Consider the following 9,637-nt stretch of genomic DNA (forward strand, 5'->3'; position numbering starts at 1 on the left):
TAAGTAAGGCACAGACAGACCATTATAAGTTACCACAGCATCACAACCAAGTCAGTAACGGGTAAATCCTCCTCTGTTTGCCAAACAAGCATTGATCCGACGTGGCATACTCCTAACGAGACGTCTAAGATCATTTTGGTCCAGATTGTCCCATTCCTGTTGCAACGCAGCAGCAAGTTCTTGGACATTGGCAGGACGTTGTTGACGTTGACGTAACCGCTGTCCAAGCATGTCCCAGACATGCTCGATGGGGAAGAGGTCGGGACTCAGTGCTGGTCAAGGTAATGTTCTGTTGTTGGAGGTAACCTGTAACGATCCTGGCCCTGTGACATCTTGCGCCATGACGTCGTGCGAACGGCACATGGACTGCCAAGATGTTGTCCCGGTAGTACTGGCCTGTAACACGCCCTGCAACAACATGTAAAGCCGTTCTTCCAGCAACAGTGATGCCTCCCCACACCATAACAGAACCACCCCCAAATCGATCATGTCTGATGACGTTAACGTCTTGGAAGTGCATCCATACACTGCACTTAAAAGCAGAAGATAAAAATAAAGCATCATATAAACGGTGACGAAAAATCAAGGAACAATCATATACTGCACAAAGCAGAAAAAAATAAAAATATATCGGTATAGAAACGAAATATCAGTGTAATAATTCCAACTGAACTAGGCCAGTGCTTTTCCAATTTAGATAAAAATGCTAATAAAAAACCCTCTTATGTGTTATAGCAATATTTGGACATACCAGAACTATTCAAATGAATGCCATCCTTGTCACATGTAAGAGATTAAGGATTTTTCCAAAATCCGCTTTGGGTCCACAAGGTTATGTGTTTAACATCAGCTGTCAACGCTCTTATTTTGTTATTGAAAACATGCATTTTGTCGTTGTAACCCGTTGGCCACTTTAATTTAGATCTTGAAAAAAATTGTCCTTTGATAATATGTTTGACATTGAAGCTGTTAAATAGATTAGAAAAGCAAAAAATTTAGATCGATGTTTGAGAATGATTTGTTTTTATAGATTTAGCACCATTGCGAATAGTACCACCCCCAAGACCATGGAAATCTACTTGCATTTCTGTTCCATCCCAAGTCCTACATATAACCATTGGCAATAGTTTTCTGCACAAAAGTTTTCTAATCGATGGACATAGGAATTATCAAAGACAAGAACTGTGAGGACCATGATGATCAGTAAATCAGCATAAAAATATACACAAAATTAGAAAATTCTACTCACTTGAATGAAGATCTAAATAATTTTAAACAATGGATTTGCAATTAATAAAGATGTTTGACCATAAATAGTTACTGTGAAAAATTCCTTCCTTGTTCAGTGTGACAGAAAACCAAAAGACCTGTTTATAACTGAGCGGTAGTGAACTAGTTACCAAACCCAGCTGAGTGGATAAGTACAAACCAATCATAATCACCCATTTGGGGACACGATGCACCTAACACGTGCTTTTTGACCTGAGAGAACTGAAGATACAATGTTTCTCGAGCTGAAACATTGTATCCCCATAAGCTAATAGTTACAATATTGTAGTATGTACTTTATTTAAAGTGAATGGTTAAAAAGATAGACTGGCCTATTGATAAAGTTTTCTCATCCTGCATCATAAACTATTTTATTTACATTAAAATATGTTTTCAACTATGGTTGTTTACTTCTGCCCAAAATATGGGTTAAATAACCCTATAACGGATATAGTTGATTTCTGTATGTAATAATAAGTCTTTGAATTAATATGGTTGCTTCTTTGTCAAAGTTATCTCATAACCGTAATCATCTAGATCGAATCGACGGCTAACCTTGTTTATAAGCAAGGCAAGTCGAATTTAAGATGTGTTTGTAGTAGTATCAAATATAGTACTTGTGAGAGGAAAGTAAAATTGGCACTGGACACGTTTTGCACAGGTATAAAGCATATATAGAGAGCTATTTTCAAAGTGGCAATATTTGAACTAAGGGTGTTTTACGGGTAACCAAAATATGGGATTGAGTGAAAATAATTTATTTTAGTAAATAATAGTTACCCCTGAAATTAATATCCCATTTTTTTTTGTCTACATGACGTCATCACTTGATACCAGTGAAAATATAGCTCTCCGCTGCAGCTGTGTATAATGAAGTCGCCCCTCTTTGTCAAAAATGAAAAGTTAATGCTGGTAAGTATGATTTAGGGCTTAGGGCTTTGGTTGTTATCTGAGACTTGAGATACTTGTTTTCTCCATTCTGAAAACTGTTTTATTATTCCTTTTACAATTCGTGTAGATCTCTGAAACTATAACAGATAAAGTTCTGAATACTGATTTTCACATGTTTTCAACAGCTAGTACTTATAACTTTTGCGAAAGTTGTGAACAGACCGGAAGTGATGTGAAAATCGGGCCTAATTATGTCAATTCCCAACCGACTTTCGAAAAATTTATATTTTTGTACAGCTGGGGATATTTCGGATGCGATAACGACCGAATTGAGACACCATGCCGTTCTCGTATTTTTTTTTAAAATTTGAAAATTTACTAAACTTATTTCTTGGAGTTTTCAGTTACACACTTGGATGGCCGATGTGTATCCGATTCAAACCATCTAAGATTATGTTGTGAATTGTTCAACTGTATTTTTCCTTTTTCTTTTATCGTAATGCGCATGTCAAGAACGTCTAAATATCTCAGTGTCATTGGGAGTGTATGGGGATAGTCTTTGTCTTGCTTCTGGCAACCGTGTAACGCATGGCTATGGTGAAAGACTTCAGTCTTGCAAGCAAGTCTAGTTGTCATTTGGGTTTAACATTTCAAATATACTATTCAAAAAAAGTAGGGGATATTTGATTTTGGGGGCATAATACTAAAATATGCAAATGACTACGAAAAAAGTCACTATAGAACCTAACAGAAGAAACATTGCCAGTTACATGTGACGCCCAAACGCACCAATAGCTACCGCTTGGAATGCAGGTGATGCTTGGGATCATCATGGGGGTCCAACCCAAGATTTGCACGACTCTGACTTTAAATGTTACAGTCATTGTGGCATTGAATTCCAGGGTAGAAACATCAGTTTAGTTGTTTTAGTGACCAGAAAACAAATTTTGATATGCGTCGGCTTACCCAAAATGAAAGGTTACGTGCCCTTGGCATGCTACAGATCGGCACAACACAGGCGGTTGTGGCGCGGACGATGAATGTTTCTCAGTCTGTCATAAGCAGGCTATGGTCCAGATACCGTGATACACAATCTGTACAGGACAGACCACGCTCAGGTCGACAACTCAAGCCCAGGATCGATTTATCCGTACCTTGGCCTTGAGAAATCGTGTCATCACAGCAAATCAGATCAGCGCTCGTCTTCAAACAGACACTGGTGTGAGAGTGAGTGGCCAGACGATTCGGAATCGACTGCATAGGGGTCACCTTCGCGCCCGACGTCCTCGCGTGATCCCTTGTTTGAGAGATCATCACATTCAGGCAAGACGTCGTTGGTGTAGGGATCGTCAACACTGGGATAATCGACGCTGGAGCAATGTGATGTTTTCAGATGAGTCAAGGTTCACTGTTGATTTTTTGGACAGACGTAGGAGGGTGTGGCGTCGTCGAAACGAGCGCTTCCAAGACGTTAACGTCATCAGACATGATCGATTTGGGGGTGGTTCTGTTATGGTGTGGGGAAGCATCACTGTTGCTGGAAGAACGGCTTTACATGTTGTTGCAGGGCGTGTTACAGGCCAGTACTACCGGGACAACATCTTGGCAGTTCATGTTGTGCCGTTCGCACGACGTCATGGCCGCCGTTTCATCTTCCAGGATGACAACGCAAGATGCCACAGGGCCAGGATCGTTACAGGTTACCTCCAACAACAGAACAACACCACATTACCTTGGCCAGCACTGAGTCCCGACCTCTCCCCCATCGAGCATGTCTGGGACATGCTTGGACAGAGGTTACGTCAACGTCAACAACGTCCTGCCAATGTCCAAGAACTTGCTGCTGCGTTGCAACAGGAATGGGACAATCTGGACCAAAATGACCTTAGACGTCTCATTAGGAGTATGCCACGTCGGATCAATGCTTGTTTGGCAAACTAAAGGAGGATTTACCCGTTACTGACTTGGTTGTGATGCTGTGGTAACTTTGCTGTTTGACCCCGGGTATCATTTTACCCTTATAATGGTCAGTCTGTGCCTTACTTAGTCTAACGATCATTTGGAATAAATCGATGAATGTGAACTTCATTTCATTTTGTCCTTTGTTTCTTCGTCAGTTTCATTAGGTGACTTTAATAACACTTAAAAATCAAATATCCCCTACTTTTTTTGAATAGTATATATACCAGAAAGCTTGTGGTCGACTTATTATTTTGCGTATACTGAAATATAAAATTAATAGAATTTCACTTAATAAAATATATCTTGCTTTTATTCTCCCGATTTTAGAATATGCCGATATTGTATGGGATAACTGTTCAAAGAAGGATTCTGATCTATTACCTCACGCTAATGAAGTGATGACGCCACCCATATGAAGTGTGGGTGACACTAAACTGAGACGTGCTCGAAGTGAAAAATTTGATATCTGAAGAGTTCATTTCTACCACACTTCCGTAACAATACTACAAATTTTCAATGAAATAAAGAAGGCAGAAATGATGTTGAAGTGAGGAAAAAGCCATGCCAAATATGCAAATTAGGCTTCAACGAAGTGTTCACTTCAACCCAGTGCTTATCGGGTGTTATTCTCACTTCAACTCAGTGCGTATCGGGTATTTTTCTCACTTCAATCAAATTCTTATCGAGTGTATTGCTCACTTCAACCCAGCGCTTATTGAGTATTTGTTCACTTTAACCCAGGTCTTATCGAGTATTTTGCTCACTTCAAACCGTGCTTTTCTCACTTTAACCCAGTTCTTTTCAACCCAGTGCTTATGGAGTGTTTTTCTCACTTCAAACCGGTGCTTATCGGGTGTTTTTCTCACTTCAACCCAGTGCTTATCAGGTGTTTTTCTCACTTCAACCCCGGGCTTATCAGGTGTTTTTCTCACTTCAACTCAGTGCTTATCGAGTGTTTTGCTGACTTCAAACCGTGCTTTTCTCACTTAAACCCAGTGCTTATCAGGTGTTTTGCTCACTTCAAACCAGTGTTTATTGAGTGTTTTCCTCACTGAAGCAGGTAGAATAATAACTGGCCTTAGAAGAAATTCATCTAAAAACAATTTATACAAAGAACTTGGTTGGGAATCATTGTCTAATCGCAGAATAAAACACAAAATAATTTATTTATATAAAATGAAGAATAACCTAAGCCCCACTATTCTGTCTGAAGTCTTTAAACAATTTGAACCGTTAGTATCAAATTATAACCTTCGTAATGAAAATCTGACCCTCAATTTTATAAAACCAGTTCATATTCTAATAGTTTCTTTCCCTGCACAATTAAACTTTGGAACAACTTACCTGAAAATATTAAAACCTCACAAACCTTAAGTATATTTAAATTGGGCCTTTCATGTGTATATCCTTTAATTAGGCCACCATTATATTATAATACTGGAAATAGGAAAGATTATTATCCATTGCCAATTAAGAAAAAAGGCAAGTAACTTAAATAATCACTTATTCTACATTTTATTAGTGAAACAAAAGTGTGCCCTAGGTGTAATTCTGCAGACGACGATAATATCCATTTTTTTATATGTCCAGCATACTCTGCCCCAAGAACAATTCTCAAAAATAGTCTACACCACCTTAAACATATTTGAAATAGTGCAAACATACATAAAAGACAGCAAGAGATTTTAACACTTAAAATTACACCCCAAGAAATTTATATATGTTTGTAACTCACTGTCTGTACATATGTCCACCATTGTTTATTGTAAACATAAGATATAACTATTTTCTATGTTGGGAGAGAACTTATATAGGTCTTTGCATGTTGTTCAATCCAATTCAGTTTATTGAATAAAATATTATTTATACTAACGAAGGCGGGCATGCGCCATACAGTGGCTTTTTACGTGCATGCAAACGTGTACCTCGTTTTTGCACAATCCGAACGACTAGACACTATCCATTGCCAACTTTCTCTGCCAAAACCGGGATGAATCCGCGAGCTCCGGGTTAGTGAGCACGGAACTAACTAATAAATTACTCTGTTAATAACCTACGTGCATCATTATGTTTTCAACAAGTATCAATTTTATTTATCAAAATTAATTTATTATTTCAGTTCGTTCTATCTAACCTTACACCACTAACCCCACCAAAAATAGATTTTCCAGCCGCGACCGACACTATTTATTTTTTGTTTGTGAAGGGGGGGGGGCATGAACCGTGAACACAGAATTGGCCTTAGTCTAAGGTTTTACATGACCATTGAAGACAAATAATATGACAGTAACTAATTCATCAATAATCCATTTTTTTTTAAAATATCAACAAGTATATCAACAATTATCAGTATATCCCTAAAGATGCATTATGTAAGATTTAGAGTACAGGCTGGTAGTTCCCTGCTATAATAGTCTAAAAATAGATAATGAGAAATGAAATTTCAATTAAATAACTTTTTTCTGGGCGAAATTATGAAGTAAGTAGCGTGGATTGTTTATTATCGTATTTATATCTCGCGGGCGTCCAAACCCAATTAAATCTCTGCCATCCGATGTTCTGGAAAGGGTATGCAGTTTTTCTCATATTGAGCAAAGGTATACTGTGATTTACTTATTTCGTCTAATTAGTAAAATAATATTTACCTGATCAGACATATTAATTGTGTAGCAATAATATTTACAGTAAACTGATAGTAAAAAAACGTCAAATCAGTCAGGGGGTAATTGGTGGTTAAAATATTGCTAGCCGGATGTGGACAGTGTAGTTGATAAGATATGCACTCGATGTGGGCGCGTCGTCGTTTCTGGAGTTTAATGTCCACTTCCACCAGGGTTGATATCGTAGACAATGAGATGTGGGGCGGCCTGCCTCTGTTTTTGTACGCCGTACAAACGCCATGTTTGTTCTATAGGGCGTTGTTTTTATTTATTTAATTATTTCTGTAGTTTTGTAATCGGAGTTCAGCTTTAAGTAGTGGTAAATGCATAAAGTTTTGTCATTATGAATGTTATAGCTCTACTTCTAAATTGCATTCAAGGATCTTACCGTTGATTATACCATACTATAGTGTGCATAATTTTATAATCAATACATTTGGAATTTTCTAAATAGAAAGGGTCCTCCGGTTTCCTCCCTCTGCTAAAGACCCCTACGCGCAAGCGAATTATTGAAATAAAATTTTAAAAAATGACCTAGTTTATGTCGAGTTGACGTTAAACCCCATCTCTCTGTCTAAATAGAAAACACATTTTGAAGTTCATATAATACCCCTCTGAGTGTATCAATTTTATATGAAAAACAATCACTGGTTTATACACATATAGCACGACGTTTCGACACATATTTTCTCATCATTTGTGCGTGAAAACGATAATAGAATACTTGTCGAAACGTAATACTTGTTTTCCATATAAATTGTGTTGTGTTTTTTTAATGTGCTCAATTGCTAAACGCCAATCAAGGATTAAATTTTAATTGTTATTACAATATCTTTCCTAAAGCGTAAAAAACACTCGTGTGTATAAATTATAAAAAAAAACTATTAATGTGTAATATTCAATCGAGGGAACACAATCAGTCATTTTCTGCCCAAAATAAACTTTTCAGAGAATAATAAAGCATATTTCTATCTGGGCAGACTTTTACGACCTCACGAACACCTAGTGCTGATCGTCACGCATATTAGATTACGCCAGTAACAATGATTCAATTTATAGTCTTCGAAACGTAATGTTAAATACTTGCAAATATTCTACATGTATATACATGTAATTTTACTACGGCGTGGATAAAGATAAATTTCCGAGAAGACGGAAAAATTGTTAAATTCTTCTTTCTACTGAGTGAAATTCAGAAATAATCGTCAGACGAAACATTTATATGGTTTGAGGTTCTGCACGCCCAACAGGCGTTGTTCCAATACTCAAAATGACGGGTATTCTATCCTTTTGCCACATACAAATCTGGGATCAATAATCGCCACTTGATTCAATGAAATGGGATCGAAACCTCCCCACCTGATTCCATGTTAGACACGGTAAGAAATATATCTATGAGGTTAGACAGGAAATCCTACCAAGCCTCTTTACTCAACGGTAGACTCTGTGACTCATTGATATGTCTTATGATGATATGATGTCAACCAAAATTGGTATAATGGAAATCCTGGAGAATTTAGTGTGGGAATTATTATTTTGCACAACGTTTTGTCGACACTTTGGGTGAGATGAGGATACATAGCTTTAATTTAATACATGTATGCAGTGTAACATGTGCTGTGCAGGATAAGTCGTCATTTTCTATCCGATATGTATATATAAAACAAAAGAATAAAATGTGAAATCCTCAATTGTGAAGTAGTGTGAAGTTTTCTCGAAATGCTAATGATATCTGCGAATTGCAATAACCCTTAAAATACACAGTCATCTGTGTACTTGTAGCTAAATGCTGCGATAATTGTTCAGCAATCTGGTTAAAACACAAATCCTGTTTCGTTTCGTTTTTATAGTTCAAAATTTCGTTTTACTTGTGTTTACTACACTTGGATCTGGAAGAGTTGTTATTTAACCCGTGTTCTGAATGGTGCCAGGGATAAGCCAATGAAACGGTCTGTTACGGCGAGCTTTAGGCGTGTTTTTCACGGAACTGTAGGTAATCCACTAGTAACATCAATGCTGATTGGTTAATCAAATGTCTGACGTCATAGGGTCATAAGTCGGTCTTTTGACCCCTGACGTGACCTATCGCTATAACTTGTCAGATCTTCATGTAGTGTAGGCCATCGAAAGTATAAAAAAACGAAACGAAATATAGATCTGTATTTTAATCAGATTGATTGTTCAGCGATGTCGTTTAGATTACCACTTTTAGCAGCTAAATCTCTATTTTCTGGAACGAACTTAAAAAGGCCAAAAATGGAATGAAAAGTCCATATTGATGTAATATGAATTGATAGTAAGGGGTTTACATTCAATTTTCAAAAATTGCATTTTAATTTCTAATCACTTATGATCGCTGAGATACGCGAGCAGTCCAAATTGCGCCTTACGTTTTACCTCGTTCATCAAGGCGATACATTACAAATTGCGATTGGTATCAATGAGAAAACGACGTCACAGACTGATTTTAAATGTCCATTGTGTCTTAAATATTGGATAACAGGAGCCCGTATCAGTATTGATTGAAATCGGCCAATATTAAATTTTAATTCGTGTTTTTAAAGTCGAATATTATGGATAAGTATGGGATTCATTACTATTTTTTTATTTACGCTTCTACACGAATAAAATAATTACCACTTCACAGCTTGAGAGTAATTTAATACTCTTATCATTTGGCTTAACAATAGCCTATATCATAAAACTGCACTGAACTGATTTAATTTAGATCGTTTTAACTTACAAAATAGGTAAATTATATACACTTGTAATAACTTAACATTATAATTACCCCAAACAATAGTGCACTGCTAACAACGTGTTGAGATTAAGATCAATGTCTCAAAGACAGACAG

At 37.0% G+C, this 9,637-nt stretch overlaps 1 long non-coding RNA gene across 5 annotated transcripts in view; it reads right to left on the bottom strand.

The window, feature by feature from the left end:
• The window catches only part of LOC126830323 (uncharacterized), a 144,708-nt gene that overhangs the window by 47,333 nt on the left and 87,738 nt on the right, over positions 1-9,637 (bottom strand). The gene's annotated exons all lie outside the window — the stretch shown is intronic.

This window comes from Patella vulgata, chromosome 8 (genome assembly GCF_932274485.2).
Source record: "Patella vulgata chromosome 8, xgPatVulg1.2, whole genome shotgun sequence".
In the NCBI taxonomy this organism is placed as follows: Eukaryota; Metazoa; Mollusca; class Gastropoda; family Patellidae; genus Patella; species Patella vulgata.